Source organism: Sciurus vulgaris, assembly GCF_902686455.1.
Source record: "Sciurus vulgaris genome assembly, chromosome: 13".
Classification (NCBI taxonomy): Eukaryota; Metazoa; Chordata; class Mammalia; order Rodentia; family Sciuridae; genus Sciurus; species Sciurus vulgaris.
This window is the reverse complement of record NC_136474.1, coordinates 26,472,194-26,490,899: the sequence shown is the minus strand read 5'-3', so window position 1 is coordinate 26,490,899 and position 18,706 is coordinate 26,472,194. Positions and strand designations below refer to the sequence as shown.

Genomic DNA, 18,706 nt, shown 5'->3' with positions numbered 1-18,706 from the left:
TTTTTAAAATGATCCAACTATATACTATCAGTAAGAGACACAGTTTAGATTCAAAGACACTAGTAAGTTGAAAGTAAAAGGTTGGAAACTAAACTGATAGTATGCAAGCAATAACCAAAATAGACCTAATGTGGCTATACTAACATCACATAACATACTCTAAGACAAAAGTTGTAATTACAAGCAAAAGAAGAACATTTCATAATAAGAGGGTCAATCATTTGGAAGAAAAAATAATTACAAACATATATGACCCTATGGACAGAGCCTCAAAATACATGAAGGAAAAATTGATAAATTGGAGGAAGAAATAGACAATTCAACAATAGCTGGAGATTTCAGTGCTCCACTTCAAATAATGAATGGAAAAATGCAACATGGGATCAACAAGAAAACAGAAGACTTGAACAACACCATAGAATATCGAGTTCTAAGATATATACGGAATACTCCAGACCCAATAACAGCAAAATTTATATTCAGTGTGCATGGAACATTCTCCAAGACAGACCATATGCCAGACCATAAAATAAGCCTCAATAAATTAAAAAAGAATGAAATCATATAAAGTATGTCATCTGACCAAAATGAAATTAAATTAGAAATCAATAACAAGAAGAAAATATGAGAAACTCACAAATACATACTAGTTAAATAACAAGGTTAAATAATCAGTTGGTAAAGGTCAAAGAACAGAACACAAAGTACTTTGAGATGACTGAAAACAAACACAAAATGTGAAAGCTTATGCAATGAAATCACAGCAGTGCTCAGAAGAAAATTTATATCTGAAAATGCATATTAGAAAAGAAGAAAGCTCTCAAATCAATAACCTAATTTTCCTACTTAACTAACTGTAGTAAGAAGAGCAAACTGAACGTAAAACAAGTAGAAGGCAAGAAGTAAAAAAATTAGGGTGACAATAAATGAAAAAACAACAGGAAGAAATCAATGAAATCAAAAGTTGTTTACTGAAAAGAGCAATATAACTGACAAACGTTTTGCTATGCTTGACAAGAACAAGGGAAAACTCAAAGTACTAAATCAGGAATAATAGAGGGGACACCATAACCAACTCTATTATAATGAAAAAAAAGGATATATCAATCAATTTGATCTAATTGACATTTATAGAAATTCATCCCAATGCCAGAAGTATACATGGAACATTCATCAAGATAGATTGCATTCTGGGACATAACATACACCTTAACAAATGCAAAACAACAGAAATCAGCTAAAGTATGTTTTTAGAGCATATTAGAATTAAATTAAAAAATCAATAAAAGATTAAACTAGAAACCAATTTAAGACAGCTGGGTTAGTACAAATACTTAGAAATTAAACAACATACTTCTAAGTAACACATGGGTTAAGAAGTCTCAAGAGAAATTTTAAAATATTGTGAAGTAAATAGAAGTAACTCACAGCAATCCTGTTACAGTTTGGGTCAGGAATGTCTCCCTAAAGTATTTGGAATGCTGGTTTCTTCTTCTCACTTTTTGCTTCCTGGCTGCTGTGAGGTGAATAGTTTTCTCTGCCACACGATACACCCGCATGCCAAAGGTCCAAAAAAAGAGTCAATTGATCTTGGACTGCAACCTCTGTAACCATGAGCCAAAATAAACCTTTTCTCCTTTTAAATTAATTTATCTCAGGTATTTATTATAGTAAGAAAAGGCTGACTAACACAAATGTGAATATACTTAACACCACTGAACTGTACACTTAAAATGGCTAAGATTGTAAATTTTAAGTTAAGCATATTAAGCAATTAAAAATAATTTTTTAAAAAATCTATCATCATTGGAAAGATCTCTCATGTTCTTAGATAGGCAGAATGAATACTGTCAAAATGGCCGTACTACCAAAAGTGCTACACAGATTCAATGCAATTCCAATTAAAATCCCAATGACATACCTCATAGAAACAGAGAAAGCAATCATGAAATTCATTTGGAAGAATAAGAGACCCAGAAGAGCTAAAGCAATCCTTAGCAATAAGAGCAAAGCAGGTGGTATCACAAGACCAGACCTTCAACAATACTACAGTGCAATAGTAACAAAAACAGCATGCTATTGGCACCAAAATAGATAGGTAGACCAATGGTACAGAACAGAGGACACAGAGACAAACCCACATAAATAGTAATCTCATACTAGACAAAGGTGCCAAAAACATACAATGGGGAAAAGACAGCCTCTTCAACAAATGGTGCTGGGAAAACTGGAAATCCCTATGCAGCAGAATGAAACTAAACCCCTATCTTTTACCCTGCACAAAAATCAACTCACAAGGACCTTGGAATTAGACCAGAGACCCTGCACCTAATAGAATTAAAAGTAGGTCCAAATCTTCAACATGTCGGCTTAGGACCAGACTTCCTTAACAGGACTCCCAAAGCACAAGAAATAAAAGCAAGAATCAATAACTGGGATAGATTCAAACTAAAAAGCTTTCTCTCAGCAAAGGAAACCATCAGCAACACAAAGAGAGAGCCTACATAGTGGGAGAATATCTTTGCCACTCATACTTCAGATAGAGCACCAATTTTCAGAATATATAAAGAACTCAAAAAACTCTACACGAAGAATACAAATAACCCAATCAACAAATGGGCCAAAGAAATGAACAGACACTTCACAGAAGAAGATCTACAAGCAATCAACAGATATATGAAAAAATGTTCAACATCTCTAGTAATAAGAGAAATGCAAATCAAACTACCCTAAGGTTTCAACTCACCCCAATTAGAAAGTCTATTATCAAGAATACAAGCAACAGGTGTTGGCAAGGATGTGGGGAAAAAGGCACACTCAAACATTGCTAGTGGGGTTGCAAATTGGTGCAGCCACTCTGGAAAGCAGTATGGAGATTCCTTAGAAAACCTGGAATGACCCACCTATCCCACTCCTTGGTTTATATCCAAAGGACTTAAAATCAGCATACTACAGTGATGCAGCTACATCAATGTTTATAGCAGCTCAATTCACAATATCTAGATTGTGGAACCAAACAAGATGCTCTTCAAGAGATGAATGGGTAGAGAAACTGTGGTATATATACACAAAGGAATATTATTCAGCCATAAAGAACAAAATTATGGCATTTGCGGGTAAATGGATGGAGATGGAGAATATCATACTAAGTGAAATAAGCCAATCCTAATAAAACCAAAGGCTGAATGATTTTTCTGATAAGCGGATGATGATACATAATGGGGGGTGGGAGGAAGGCAAGTATGGAGAAAGAATGAATAGTAAAGAGGAAAATGAGGGGTGGGGAGGGGGTGGGGGGAAGGAAAAATAATAAAATGAGACAAACATCATTACCTTATGTACATATATGATTATATAAATGGTGTGACTCTACTTTGTGTACAATGAATCAAATAAACAAGCAAAAAATCTATCAAAATATACGAGGTACAGATTCAGTGGGGTTTAAGAAGACATTTATAGAAAAGCACACTTTAGAAAAGAACTAAAATCAACACCCTAAGCTTCCACCTTAGGAAACCAGGAAATGAAAGTCAAATTAAATCCAACTTAAACCTAAAGGAAGGAAATTATAAACCACTAATCAAGAAAAAGGGAAAAGACACCAATTGCCAATATCAGGAATAAAAGAGGAGTCCACAAATCTATATACATATAAATTTGATAATTTAGATAAAAGTATCCAATTTCATTAAGGGCACAAACTACCACATCTTACTCAAGGAGATATAGATAATACAAATAGGCTTAAACTTAAAAAAAGAGATTAAAGTAGTTGTAAAAAACCTGAGTCTGGAAAACGCTGGAGATCACCAGTGATTTCTACCAAATATTAAGGAAGTAATAATCCCAATTCTACAATTTCTTTCAGAAAATAGATGAATAGGGATCATTTTCTAACTCATTCTGTAAGGCCAGCATTAACCTAATACCAAGACTAGATAAAGAACTTCCTTTTCTCATAAGAACTATTTTTAAAAATCACAGCCAACATCGCATTTAATATAGACTCAATATTATCTCCCTAAGATGAAGAAAAAGGCCAGGATGTCCTCTCTCACTATTTCTCTTCAACTTCATGAAGTTCCTAGCTAAGTGTATTAAGACAAGAAAAAGAAGCAGAAGTCATGCAGATCAGAAAGGAGGAAAAAACCATCTTTATTTGTAAACAACGCAATTACCTATGAAAAACAATCCGAAGAATTTACCAAAATTCTTCTTTATTGCTGGTGGAATGAATGCAAGATGGTATATGGCCATTTTAGAAGACAGTTTGGTAGTTTCTTATAAAGTTAAACATATTTTACCACAAAACCCAGAAATTATGTTCCTTGGTATCTGCCTAACTGATTTGAAAACTATGTCCACTCAACCTATATGTGTCTGCAATGTAGCAAACTGGAAGCAATCGTGCATTTTAGTATTCTACAGTCAAAAGGTAAGAGCCATAAATCTGCACAACATGGATAAATCTTAAGTGCATTAGGCTAAGTGAAAAATCCCAGCTCCAGAAGGTTATGTATTATATGATTCCATTTATATGACTTTGGGAAAAGACAAAACTACAGAGGCAGAAACGGATCAGTTTTTGTAAGGGAATTGAGAAGGACAGAGAACTGACTACTTAAAGAGCAGTCTATTTTTCAGGACCATGAAACTATTTTGTCTGTTAGTGTCATGATGGACAGAGAATGTTACCTATTTGTCAAAATCCATGGAAATTTAATATAGCACAGAAAATGCATCTTAATGTCATTCTTTAAATGCAAGTTTTAAAAACTCAACTAGGAGGAGGTAGAGCCCAGTATGCAATGCAGACTGAGACAAAAGCACTGGATTGCACAACAAACATGTAATTTCATGAAGGGGATGGGGAGAAAGGTGTGTAAGTCACTTTGGAAATGAATAGAAACTTCTAGAGAAAAGGAACTGTAGATAAACACTGAACTGTAATTGTTAATGGATCCTATGGAGGTACAATTCTATACATATCAGAATTGCTGAACTAAAAATAAGAATTGGTAAAAAGATAGTGACTGGTAGGAGCCAAGTGTCTCACTGTGGACTGGAAAGCTACAGAAAAGGGGGAAAGCTAGAATGAACCATGCAGTTATGGACTGAGGTCTGAGGCATCAGGATGAACTTCTGTTTAGCTTAATATAGACATGAATGAGTAAAAAGAGAAATGTAACAGTCCCTCCTTGTTGGCAGGACAATTTGAGTAACAAAATAAATAATGAAGTATTCAGTTATAACTGGCCAGCAAAAAACCACAAACCAAAACAAACAAGCAAAAAAACATGACACATAAGATGCTCAATAACAAAATCAGGTCATCTTTTTATATTTTTCCAGAGTAGGACAGGATATACCAGAAACATAGCTTAACAGGGAAACAGACAAACTGGAGCATGTTTAAGAAGAGGAGACCAGGTGAGGGGCTCACAGGAATAATAGTCCAATTCAATCTAATAAATATTTGAGCCCCTGCTGGGTACCAAGAACTTAGGAGGCATGGCATGGGGGAAGGGATTAAAAGGTAAATAAAACAGTCCCTGACTTTTAAAAGGTGACTGTTTAATAAAAGATGGAACAGTGCACTCAGAGAATAATACATCCATGTGTTTAAAGGGACTGTTTTATAAAAAAGGAATTAGATTTGTTCAAACTGACCCAATGGATAAACTTAAGAATGAAGAATAAATTTTTTAACAGGCTGAGTGGCGTTCACCCTCTAGCACCAAGTCAGTGTGTTACCATCTCTGGGCTGGAGCTGGAAGCTCAGTGGTAGAACACTTGCCCAGTAGATGGAACCAGGCCTGGGTTCAATCCCCTGCAGTGCAGGGGAAGGTGGGGGAATCTTCCCCAAATGCCCAATGTAAGATTCACACTGCTAAAATCAATGTATTTCACCATAATTCATTTAACAAAAGAATATTGCTTCCAGTCTATATTTGATAATTGCCTGAAAGTTAATTTTTTTAGAAGTATAAAATTTTGAAGTCTAAAATGTATTAATATAAAGAAAAATGGTTCAATTTTATCTTTGTCTTCACTAATTTGATTTGTCTAAACAAGGGAGGTCTACAACTGGTCCAAGTAATAATCTCTGGGAAAACCAAATTTGAAATATACAGGCTAAAAGTTATACTTATTTTCCCATCTGCTTATAATAAGTCAAATCATTCACAGCATTCTCCCTTTAAAAATCCACAAATAATTAGAACTCTGTTTCTGTGTTTTGAATCATCTAATCATTTGCGTCAGATGGGAGAGAAGAAAATGATCTAAATGAGAATACTTTTCCCATGTGCACCAGGAAACACACACAACTAATCAGAGAGAAAAAACCTCCCCTGTGGTCCTTGCTTATCATCTGTTTTCAAAAAGCTTTGCCCAAATGAAAGAAAACACTCAACTATAGTCAGTTGATTCTGTACAGCTTTTCCTGACAAAATAAGGCAGGCTAAGTGGAGGCATGCTAGGACCTTTGAAAAATAGGCACATAAGACTGGAATATGTGGGGATCAGTCCCGTGGGGGCTGAGAATACTAACTCAGATAAGGGGTAAAAAGAAGGAGAAAGCAATCAAATAACAGGGTTCAATAGGACATGGTGAAGGACAACTTGTTCAGGTAGGCCAGACAGAAAGTACCAGAGAAAAGCAAGGCACAGTGGCACATGCCTGTATCTCAGTAATTCAGGATGCTTAGATAATAGGATCACAGATCCTAGGCTAGCCTCAGCTACTTAGGGAGACCCTGTCTCAAAATTTAAAAAGGCTTGGGGGTACAGCTCAAGTAGTAGATCACTCCTGGGTTCAATCCCCAGAATCACAAAAAGAGAGAGAGAGAGAGAGAGAGAGAGAGAGAGAGAGAGACAGAGACAGAGACAGAGACAGAGACAGAGACAGAGACCAGAAACCACCAGGAACCAGAAAGTGTTCAGGATACTACAGCAATGATGACAAATTATCCAAGCCACAAAGGTCAGCATCTAGGAGACTTCAGATGCGGGGAGGCAGGGGGACATTGGGAAAGTTATATGCTGTCATTTGCCACAGTACATTATTTTGGCAACACATTAAAATATTAAAAATGAATTGATAAACCTACAATTTAAAGAAAACCAAATACAAAACTGTGTATATAGTACATAAAAGAGATAAGCATAGAAAAAGGACTTGAAAGAGATTGATCAAAATGCTAATATGGGAGTAAGGCTAACTTTTTTTTCCTTATATATTTCTACATTTTCCATTACATAATTTTCTTACTTTGTTATTATTTTATTATTACTCAGATAAAATATTAGTTTAACCATCTTTTTCTCTAAAGAGACATGATGGCCCACATGCCTATACATAACCACAGAAAATCAATCTGGAATTAAAAATATGCTGTGGTTTAAACATAGGACAGATGAAAGATGCTGACCTTAAATTAGGAATAAGACCATTCATTCAAGGAACAGGTTAGAGACAGAAATCAATACTTAAGGGCTGCAGGCACGGCTCAGTAGAGCACTTGCCTACCATGTGTGAGGCCCTGGAATTAATCCCAGCAAGGAAAGAGAGAGAGCATGGCAGGGAGAGAGAGATTGACTAATATATACATATTCAGTTCAAATAAAAAAGGGGTTAGATAAAAATTATTAAGTCATTGTTTTGAAATAAGCTCCTGCATTAGGCCCAGCAGGCCAAACCAAACTAGAATGGAGTTAAATGACAGGTCATCAACTGAACATTAGAATCACAGAACCCTGTCAAAGGGGCTCGGTTTACTTGAGTTGGCAAGATAAGGAAAATCCCATTTTAACCTTGTAAGGAAAGAAACTCTGGAAAGACCAATCCACGTTTTGTTCCTTGTTTCTGTTTTCCTTAGCTATCCCTTCCTACAAAAGCCCATAGCTTCTCAGCTCATAGGAGCACCTTTCAAAATCTTTTAGATGTGATGCTAAGATTCAAAAATCTCTAATAAAAGTCAAACTGATCTTTAAATTTGTTGAAATTTTGTTTTTAACAAGAAACAACATGCACAGGAGAGCAGTCATTTTAAATAATCACTCTGAATAGAATTCACCATAGATTAAGAAAGATAAAGGTAAATCAGATTAGTAAAATTAACAGTGCTGTGATTCCAAGTGGAATTCTCTTTTTGGCTTACGAGTATTTGCTAAATTTTCACAATCAATGATTTACTCTTATAGAAATAAAAACAATTTTCAAATGACTAACTGCACTGGTTATTATTAGGTACACTTAAAGGAATTTCTTTTCATGTTATACTTAAAAATACATTCCTACCACTGTTTTCAATATCTGGTATAAACTGAATCTGTGGCCTGAGTAGTTTGTAAATAATTTCTCATAGATTATTAAGTAATTTAGAATGAAGACCAAAACATTAAAAACAGGGATCATTTAATAATCAAATATATTTGTCTACTAGCAATAGATGAAAACAAAATTGCTAGAAAATTTGAGGTTATATACAAGAGGCAAAATCAAATTTTAAAGGGGCATTTTCTTTGGAAGATAACAATTAAAAACTTGAATACTGCTCAACTGTAAACATTCAGGCTTCTCTAACTTTCCTACAATTCTCAAGTATTCTAGTATATGATATTATTTCCCACTATTACTCAAATCATCTTAATTTCATGTTGATATTTTGCCTCTAGCAGCAATATAGTATAAAATAAACATTTGGACTGGGCTTGTGGCTCAGAGGTAGAGCACCTGCCTGGCATGTGAGGCATGGGGTTCAATCCTCAGCACCACATTAAAAAAATGAATAAATAAAGTTATAAAAAACTTTTAAAAATAAATAAAATAAACATTCCGATGGGGTGGCTGGGAAAGTATGAAAAAAGAATTATGGTGCAACTGTGTACCTGATTAGATAAATCTTGCTTCAGAGACTCCCCCACAGAACCCTCCTGTGTTCAGGCTGGGGGTGGGGCTGAGAATGGGGCAGAAATTAGAGGAGGAGGACCGAGAAGTGGATTTTGTTCCTGGGTCAGCAGTTTGGATTTCTGCATTTATCCTGCATGATAATTTATTAACAGGACTCCCCTGGTCCCAATTCTAACAATAAAACTTTTCTTTAAAAAATAGTGAGCAAAAACCATACTTACCTACTATATATTATAAGAAAAAACATGCTACAAAATAGCATATAAAGTATGATCTCATTTATATATATATATATATATATATATATATATATATATATATATAAAATACAGAAAAAAGACTGGAAGAATATGTACCAAAATATTATCAGGGTAGAGTATAGGTCACTTTTATTTTCTTTTCTGATTATTGATATTATTTAAATTAGAAACTCAATATCTTTAAAAGAAACATTATTTTTAAAAGATTATATTAACTGCAAATGTCTTGGGAAACAGTACTGGGAACAGAGTAAAATAAAAACAGAGTAAAATAAAAACAGAACATGAATTAAACAAACAGCTAATTTAATCCCTAAAATAGAAGACAATGTAGAAATGTAAATTCTAAATGTAAATTCAAGAAAATGTAGGAAATGTAAATTCTCTAGAAACTTTTCCACTTAAGAGTTAAATTAGTCTTTATAAGACTATAATGCAAAGGTGTACATCTAAATGAGAAAATATATCCTTGCAGCTAAGATTATAAGGTCTTTCTTCAACATACAGGAATCTACTGTGGAATTCTGTGGCAGATGTAGTTAAACCATTACAATATATGGGACACAGTAAGTGCTTAAATTTTTTTGATAATCTGGGTGTGGTGGCACACCTGTAATCATAGAGACTCAGGAGGCTGAGACAGGAGGATTCCAAGTTCAAGGCAGCTTCAGCAATTTAGTGAGGCCCTAAGCAGTTTAGTGAGATCCTGCTTCAAAATAAAAAATAAAAAGGGCTAGGGATATAGCTCAGTGGTAAAAAGCCCCTAGGGGTTCAATCCCCCCCACTCCAAAAACACCCAAACTTTCTTTTTGATGAAAGAAAATTGCCTGAGTTCATATATAGGGCAAGGCAATCTTCCTTTTGAACAACAGAAGGTCACAAGTTGCTAGGGAAAATAGCTATCTGTAGGGAAAAAAAATGTTATTGCTTGAATTATAATCAATAGAAATGACTTGAGATTTTTTTGAAAATGACTTTGTTTCCCTTAAGTAATTATTTGCGGACCTCCTAACCAGTCTCCACCTATAATGGCCAGCTCCCTGTGCTAGGTAAACAATAAAGCATCCAGACAGGACAGGGGGATCCAGAGACTGAAATTCATTCACCTCCACACAGAAAGATCAAAGACAGGAAATGTTCTTTTGTAACAACCAGAATCAGGCTAGGTGATGGTGTCCTGGTAGAACCTGCCACTCAAAGTTATTGATTAAAATCACAAAGTTTACACCTAGGAGGTCAAATGTTAACAAATTCACAAATTTATGTCAACAACATTTAGCAAGGACACCAGGAATATGCCTTGGGGAAAGAACAGTCTCTTCAATTAAGGAGTTGGGAAAACTGGGTATCCACACAGGGGAAAAAAATTGAAAGTGGGCCTCTATCTTACACCACTTACAAAAATTAACTCAAAATAGATTAAAGACTTAAATGTAGGAGCTGAAACTTAAATTCCTAGCGAGAAAGCTTCACAATGGGCTTGGCAATGAATTTTTGGATATAGGTCAAAAGAACAGGCAACAAAAGCAAAAACAAGCAAGTAGGACTACATCAAACTAAAAAGCTTCTGCACAGAAAAGAAAACCACCAACAAAATGAAAAGGCAACCTATGGAATGGGAGAAACATTTATAAAACATAATTCTGTTAAGGGCTAATATTTAAAATATCAGGAACTTACACATCTCATTAGCAAAAAACAAAACAAAAACAAACAAAACTCAAATAACTCAATTATAAAATTGGCAAAGGACCTGAATAGACATTTTTCCAAAGAAGACATACAAATGGCCAACAGGTTCATGAAAAGGTGTTCAACATCCTTAATCATGAGGGAGATGGAAATCAAAACCACAAAGAGATATCACCACATGACTGTTAGAATGGCTATTATCAGAAAGTCGAAAGACAAGTGTTGGCAACAATGTGGAGGAAAGGAAACTCTTAAACACTGTTAGTACGTATGTAAATTGGTAGAGTCATTATGGAAAAAAGTATGGCGGTTCCTCAAAAAAACTGAAAAAAGAGCTATTATATTTTTCAGCAATCTCACTTCTGCATATTTATCCAAAAGACCAGAAATTGAGTTTGTCAAAGGGGTTTGCAATCCCATGTTGGTGGCAACATCGTTCACAATAGTTAAATTTTGGAATCATCCTAAGTGCCCATCAAAAAACTGCCACCATGTTATTACCCTCTATACACATATGATTACACGACTGGTGTGACTGCACCACATACAGCCAGAGGAAGGAGAAGCTGTGCATTTGTGTACAATGTGTCAAAGAGCAGCCTACTGTCATGTATACCTAATTAGAACAAATTTAAAAAGAAAAAAGAAAAGAAACTGCGGTACTAGGTACAATGGGATACTATTCAACCTTAAAAAAGGAAATTCTGCCATTCCTGACAGCGTGAATGGACTGGAGAACACTGTGCTAAAGAAACATACCAAGCACATAAATACCTCAGGATCTCACTTACATGTGGGTCTAAAACACTCAGGTTCGCAGGAGCAGGGAGTAGAGTTCCAGAGGCCAGGGAGGCAGGGAGATGGGAGTGAGGAGATGATGGTCAGAAGGCACAGAAGCTCAAACCCCTTGTTGTGCAGTGTGCAGTGTGGTGAGTATAGTTAAATAAAATATTAAAATCTCTGAGAAACCAGTGCAAAAGATTCTTTTCATCTACAATTTTGTAATAAACAAGGTGCCTGCACTAGTGGCTAGTAAAGGAAATGGTTTCCAAGGAAAATAAGAATTCTCAAAACATTGACATTTTTATGGAAAAATTATACATTATGTCTCTAGGAACAACTGTAAAACACTTGTTTTTACATGCTCCCAATTATTTTCCTTCAATCCCCCATTTGCTGACACAATTTACTTGCACAATCTTCATTGAGACTTGAGAATTTAAGATAATTTCCTAATTATTTTGTCACCGATGAAAAATTAGCTGAGGTAAACATATCTTAACCATGTTAACTTTGTTGATATTATTTATAGTTACACCATCCTAGCATTTATCACAATCTACGATTTGTTTTATTTACCTATCTTCTTCCTATACGATCAAGCACCTTGTCTCTCTTCTTCATTGTTACATCACCTATACCTGCCATAGTGCCTGGCAAATAATAAGTATTCATAAACATTTGCTGAATTAACAACTTTGGTTGACAGCAAAACTGATAAAGAGCTAGATGCCAGCTGAGAGGCTGAAGGATCACAAGCTTGAAGCCAGTCTGGGCAATTCAGTAAGACCCTGTCTTGAAATAAAAAAGTCTGGGGACAGAATGCTTGCCGAGCATGGATTAGTCCCTGGTCAATTCCCAGTACTACTAAGAAAAGATGACGATGAAAAGAAAGAAAGAAAATAATAGTCACTGTACCCTTAGTTTTCTCAGAAAAAAAAAAAATTTAAAATGGCTCATCAAGTTTATGGAATTTTGAAATATATATAATAAATTCTCCAAAAATGCATCTTTTTTGAAATCAAAATTATCTTAAATATTACAGAAGGATTGGAACTCACAAATAGACTCAAAAGAGTGAAATAAAACTAATATTAATAGGAAAATAGTTGTGCCCAGCATTCAAAGAAAGTTTTACTCATGCTGTATTATACAACTATCATGACCCTGGTGGCACTGCCTCCATTTTAAAGATTAGAAAAGTGAGGAATCAGAGAGGAAGTCACTCGCCCAAGGTCAAAACTAGAAACTGTGGAAAATGGAATTAGAATACCAGATCTTCCTTTAACCAAAATCAACTTTACTGCCTACACAGGAAAGAGTAAAACAAAATATATATTTTTAGTAACAACACAATTTGATGTATTAAATGATCCAGTTATTACTTGAAAAGAAATATTATGATTATTCTACTTATCTTGATTTTAGAAAAGGAACTGTATAATTAAACAAATTAAGTGCATATTTTGGTCAGGGTTAAAGCAATACAGGAATTCACTAGAAAAGATGATTCTTAATTAAGAAACATTTCAATGTATTCATTTTCACAACCCTCTATACTGCTATTTCTGAACTAAAGAACATCTTCAGATTTGAGGTAGTTTTTTGTCTGGAAAAGGATGAAATGGGCTTTTAAAAGAATTGATTTAAGGTTTAGCCTCAAGATAATTTTCAGAATTCCAATCCTAATTCTGAAATTCAAGTCCCTCTCTCAGAAGAATTTTCTAAATTTGGTGAACACGAACAATCTATGTGACTAACAGTAGTGCCATCACTAACTAATTAAAAGTACAGCTGGGCATGGTGACACACACCTACAATCCTAGCAGCTCGGAAGGTTGAGGAAAGAGGACCACGAGTTCAAAGCCAGCCTCAGCAACTCAGCAAGGCCCTGAGCAATTCAGCAAGTCCCTGCCACAAAATAAAAAATAAAACAGGGCTGGGGATGTGGCTCAGTGGTTAAGCGCCCCTGGGTTAACTCCCCAATTCTGTTAGATTATTGGTACTATGGGTGAATCGTGTTTTTAAAATTTTTTTCATGGTGTCTGAAAGTCTGTTTAACATTAACTTTAAAATAAATGTCTTAGCTGGGCACAGTGTCCCACACCTGTAATCCCAGCAACTCTATAGAGGTTGAGGCCGGAGAATCACCAAGTTCCAGACCGCCTTGGTAACTTATCAAGGCCCTAAGCAATTTAGTAAGACCCTGTCTCAAAGTACAAGAGGGCTGGAAATGTGGCTCAGTGGTAAGGTGTATCTGGGTTCAATCTTCAGTACATATGTATATACATAATTAAATGCCTTAAGCCTAGATTTTTAGGAAACTCAACAGCACTGATCATATTATAAAAAATGCCAAGCAAAATTGTCAGGACTCTCTCAAAATGAGAGCTGCTCAAGAATGTAAGGTGCTGTCTCATAAACCTCGACTTCCCCCAACAAAAGATTTATCTTCCAAAGTTTGTATGGTTACTGTCTGAAGGAGATGGAACCACTGCTTGGCAATTGAAATTTGAGTCTCTTGTATACAACCCATGAAGGCATTAGGAATGGATGGGCAATTAGTTATTCTCAAAATGGTCCCAGAATCACCAAATGGGAATTACCCAGGGAGGTTGTTAAAATGCAGATCTCAGGTGGGTCCCAGATACTGAATTCACATTTTTTTTGCCTGGGGGTGGGGGGGTGTTTGCGAATCTACACTTTTAAATAGTCTTAGGTGAATTCTTGGGTATAAAGGTTTGGGTTCAACTGGAGAGTAGGAGACATGATGAGTGATTTGGGAGCCATACATATACGTTTTTAAATCCCAGTTCTTTTAGCTCTGTAAGTCATCCTAACCCTGTCCTCTTCAACTTTCTCTCATGGAAAGTAGAATCAAAGTTACCCATGAGACCCATTCCTGTAATCCCAGCTACTCAGAAGGCTGAGGCAGGAGGGGACAAGTTCTGGGCAAACTGGTGAGATCCTGTTTTGATGTTATTAAATGAAAAAAAAAAAAAAAAAGGAAGAAAGAAAGAAGGCAGGTTGGGAAGGTAGCTCAGAGGTAACACGCTCCTGGTTTCAATCCTTGGTACCTCAAAAAGGAAAAGAAAAAAAAAAAAGTGGATTGACACTTGGTTGTGGACCTCAAACAAAATTGTGGGTATAAGTGTGTGCGTGTGTATACGTATACACGTGCTTAAGAGGACCTGGCGGGAAACTTAAAATGTGATGTCGGACCTCCAGGTTCTCCAGCTTTCAAAGTCTTAATTCAGACTGTGTTAATTCTTTAACATACACAATTATCACAGGAATATCTGTTCAACGGTTTCCCTAACGCACTGCATCTCGACCTTTTTTCGTTTCCCCTCTGCTCCCAGAAAACTTTTGTGACATTTTTTTCTTTATCTGCTACCCGCCAAAGATCTCAGTGCCACAGATCTACAGCATACCCGTTTATGCTCTGTGACCCTTTGGAAAGCCACAAACCATTGTTCATATCTAAGACCTTTTCAGCGCCCCAGGAACATGAGCAATTACCACTCGTGTTGAGAATGCATGTCCCAGGGAAAAGTGACTTGGTCAAGGTCACGTGACTAATTTAGAGGCAGAATCCGAACTAAATGGGGGGGGTCACAAACTGGCAGTTTGGAACTGGCAGCTTGCCCTTTGTTAGGTTCCCCAGCGTTTTGTTTTTAATTCGTTGCTGACACTTAAAAATCAAGACATTTGACATAAAAAGCCAGAGGGTCAACTTTTCAAGAAAAAATCAGAAGATGGGGTCACTCTGCGCAGGACCGGGGGGCGCGCCCCACCCGAGGCTGGGGGCGCCGGGCAGCGCGCCCAGCCTGGCCCCTCGGGGCCCCACGTGCGACCCCCGACCCCAGACCTTTGCCCCAGGGCTCACGACACTCAGGACGTGCCTCCAAAGCGCATCGCGTAACAACCAGACGTTGGAAGAAACGATTCCTAAGGGCGGTAACGGAGCGTGCGGCTGATCGGCGACGGTCGAACCTCTTGGGGCGCTTCGCTGTCGGGATCCCGAGCGCTGTGAACCGGCAGGTCGATCTTGCTGGGCGTCCAGGGCCCGGAGGCGCAGGCGGACCGCGAGACGCCGCTTCCAAGGGTCCGCGGGCACCGGACCTCGCAGGCCGCCCCGGGCCCCGCGCTCCGCGCCAGGCAGGGTGGGCGGTGGGGTCCAGCCCAGAGGACCCGCAACGTCCACCTCGGCGCGCGCACGGGCCAGCACCGCGGCCGCGCGCTCCGGCTGAGGCCGTGGCCCCGACCCTGCCCTCCGCGCGCCTGCCCTCCAACCAATGGCAAAAGCCGCCGGCCACACGTGACACGCGCCGACCAATGGCGGCGCGAGACAGCTCGTGACGCGGCGGGCGGCTCCCGGCGCTTTCGAACCGGCGCGGGCGGCAGGGGATAGCTCGGGACTGTGGGGGGACAGCGAGCGGGTGTCGGGGAGGCAGGCTGCAAGCCCGACTTGGGCGCCGGCCCCCTACTCTACCCGGACGGGACTCTGCGGGCGAGTAAGGAGGAAGAACAAGGAGCGCCGAGGGGCCGCGCTGGCGTGTCTCATGCACCTCCCCGCAGCGGCTTCCCGTCGTCCTCTGGGTGCTGCTCCTGGTCCTCGCAGCCAGGTCCTCCGGGCATCGCTGCCTCCAGCTGGCTCCAGGTGGTCCTGAGAAGTCTGCCAAGGAGCACCAGTGAACAGTGGCTGGCCGAGTTCTCCTGCTTCTAACACAGATCCCCGGTTTCCAGTATCCTAAACTCCAGGTTTTTCCCTCTCGTCCTGAGTTAAGTAGTTACCCCACGGCCCCAGACTTTCTGCTCTGTCATTCCTACAGCTTGGCTTCGTGGGTCAAATTTGCCTCATGGGTCGAAATGGAAGTTGGAACTCCAGCTGTCATGTCCTTATTTTTAAAAAGCCCTTTCTAGAAGTCCCACCCAGCAACTTAAACCTGTATCTTACAAACTGGAACTTAGTAACATGGCCTCACCAACTGTGAAATAAAAGCCTTAGCTAAGCATATTGCTTCCATTAACTCCCCAATAAGGGAAGAAAGAACTTGCATTGACAGCTTGGCAGCTTCTGTACATTCTATTTGTCATGTTTTTCAGGTGGTCCTCCTATTATCTTACACTGCTCAGTAGAAATAAATCCATCCCCGAGAACAGCTTACAAGGTGAATACCTGGCAGATCCTGTGTTTGATGCTCTACATAAATTTTCCTATCATTACTGGCCCCATGATAGAGTTGACACTGCAAGAAAAAAATGGTGACACACTGTAGAATGCAGAAGGCTGTTAGCTCTACCAAATGGGCACAGTGTTACAAGTACAGGGACCTAAGAGATGTAATCGTGTGTACTAAGTCAACAAAGGCCACTCTGCCTAAAACCGACAAGAATCAACAAACAGTAAGACACTGCCTTGTAGCTCAGAAGCAGGTCCTATATAATAAACCAATACAAAAATACTGTCATATCAAAACACCAATATGTGATGTTGGAAAAACAGACAGTTTTGATAAGCAGAGTAAGAGAAATTAACTTGGTATTTCTCATCACTGTCCAAAGGAGAACAGTGTCCTTGGGGTTTTTAATAAGTAATGGGATTGATTTCATGTACTTCATAAACAGGGCCCATTGTATACTTGTACTACATTAAGCATCAGCAGTTACTGAGATGAACTGGATGTTTCCCTGTCCATAGCCTATAAGGAGACAGACAAGTATACAGATAATTTGAACATGCATGATAATTGTGCACAGGTGGTACCGTAACATGAGAAAGGCATTCCACCTGGATGATAAGAGGAAAAGAGACTTGTCAGAGAAGACTTTCTAAACAGATGATGACAGATGAATCTTGAAAATCAAGCTTAAGAGGATCAAGCCACATGAGGGGGTCCAAGCAGAGAGACCAGGTAGTACAAAAAGATGGATGCTGAGTGAGAATGGCACTTCATCTTGGTGGCTAACATAAGACAAATTCCAACAGAATTTGGAAATACTTGCTCTATACTCTTTCAGAACTCTCAGATTCATCAAAACCAGAGGACATCTGAGAAACTCTCACAGCCAAGAGGTCCTCAAGGCATCGTAACAACATGACTTAATGCTAATGATAGTAACCTTGATCCCTTTGAGAAGTAGCATTTATCTGATTTCTCCAATGTAAAGTCACTTCTTTTTATTCCTTTCCAATATTGGACTCTTTGGAAGTCATTGCACACAGCTCACACATACGGAATGGGGTGTGATGTTCCCTGTGCATTTTTATATTGTGTGGACAGACTGTCAACCCTTCTTTGGGCTTTCATGTTTTCTTTAGGAAGTCCTCTCCCACTAAAGCTCTATGAACATTTCCCCAAAGTGTTTGCTAACACATCTGTAGTGTTTCTTAACTTTAAGATTTTTATTCCATCTGGAATTTATTTTTACGCTGTTATTCATTTCATGGTTAGACTTTTTTACTTTAAAAAATTGAAAAGGAAAAAAGTAATATGTGTTTAAAAGTTGTACATATTAATGGGATAATGTGGGGATAATGTAATATGTTGTATAATGTTTAAATCAGATTACCTATCTACTCAAATATTTATTTCTTTTTGGTAGAAACTTCTTCTACCTTTTTGAAATGTATATACACACATTATTGTTAACTATCACCCTTCTGCACAGTAGGTAGCATGCCAGTACTTCCTTCTGTCTAATTATAACTCCAAACAGTATTTTAAAATAAGACCATATCATGCATACTGTTTCATAATCCAGTTTTTACTTAACATACCTTAGACACGATTGTATAGCAAATTCCAGAAACTTTAAGAGTTAAAACACCGCACTTGTCCAAAGTTGCCTTGTGGCATAAGGTCTGTCACAAGGCTGTAATTCAGATATTGGCCAGGGTTGCAGTCTTATCAGAGGCTTGACTGAGAAAAGATCCACATCCAGGTCCTCTCAGTTTATTGGCAGAATTCATCTTGAAACAGACTGACATAATTTCCTGTCTGACTGTCAGCAGTGGGCTGCTATCAGGTCCTAGACGCCACCCTCAATTCTT

The 18,706-nt window shown here is 38.0% G+C and overlaps 1 protein-coding gene across 1 annotated transcript in view; it reads right to left on the bottom strand.

Moving 5' to 3' along the window:
• Window positions 1–15,688, bottom strand: part of PTPDC1 (protein tyrosine phosphatase domain containing 1) — a 71,677-nt gene extending 55,989 nt beyond the window's left edge. The window contains 1 exon segment of the mRNA XM_079109075.1: window positions 15,555–15,688. The gene's annotated coding sequence lies outside the window, so the exon portion shown is untranslated.
• Between the last annotated feature and the right edge of the window lie 3,018 nt (window positions 15,689–18,706).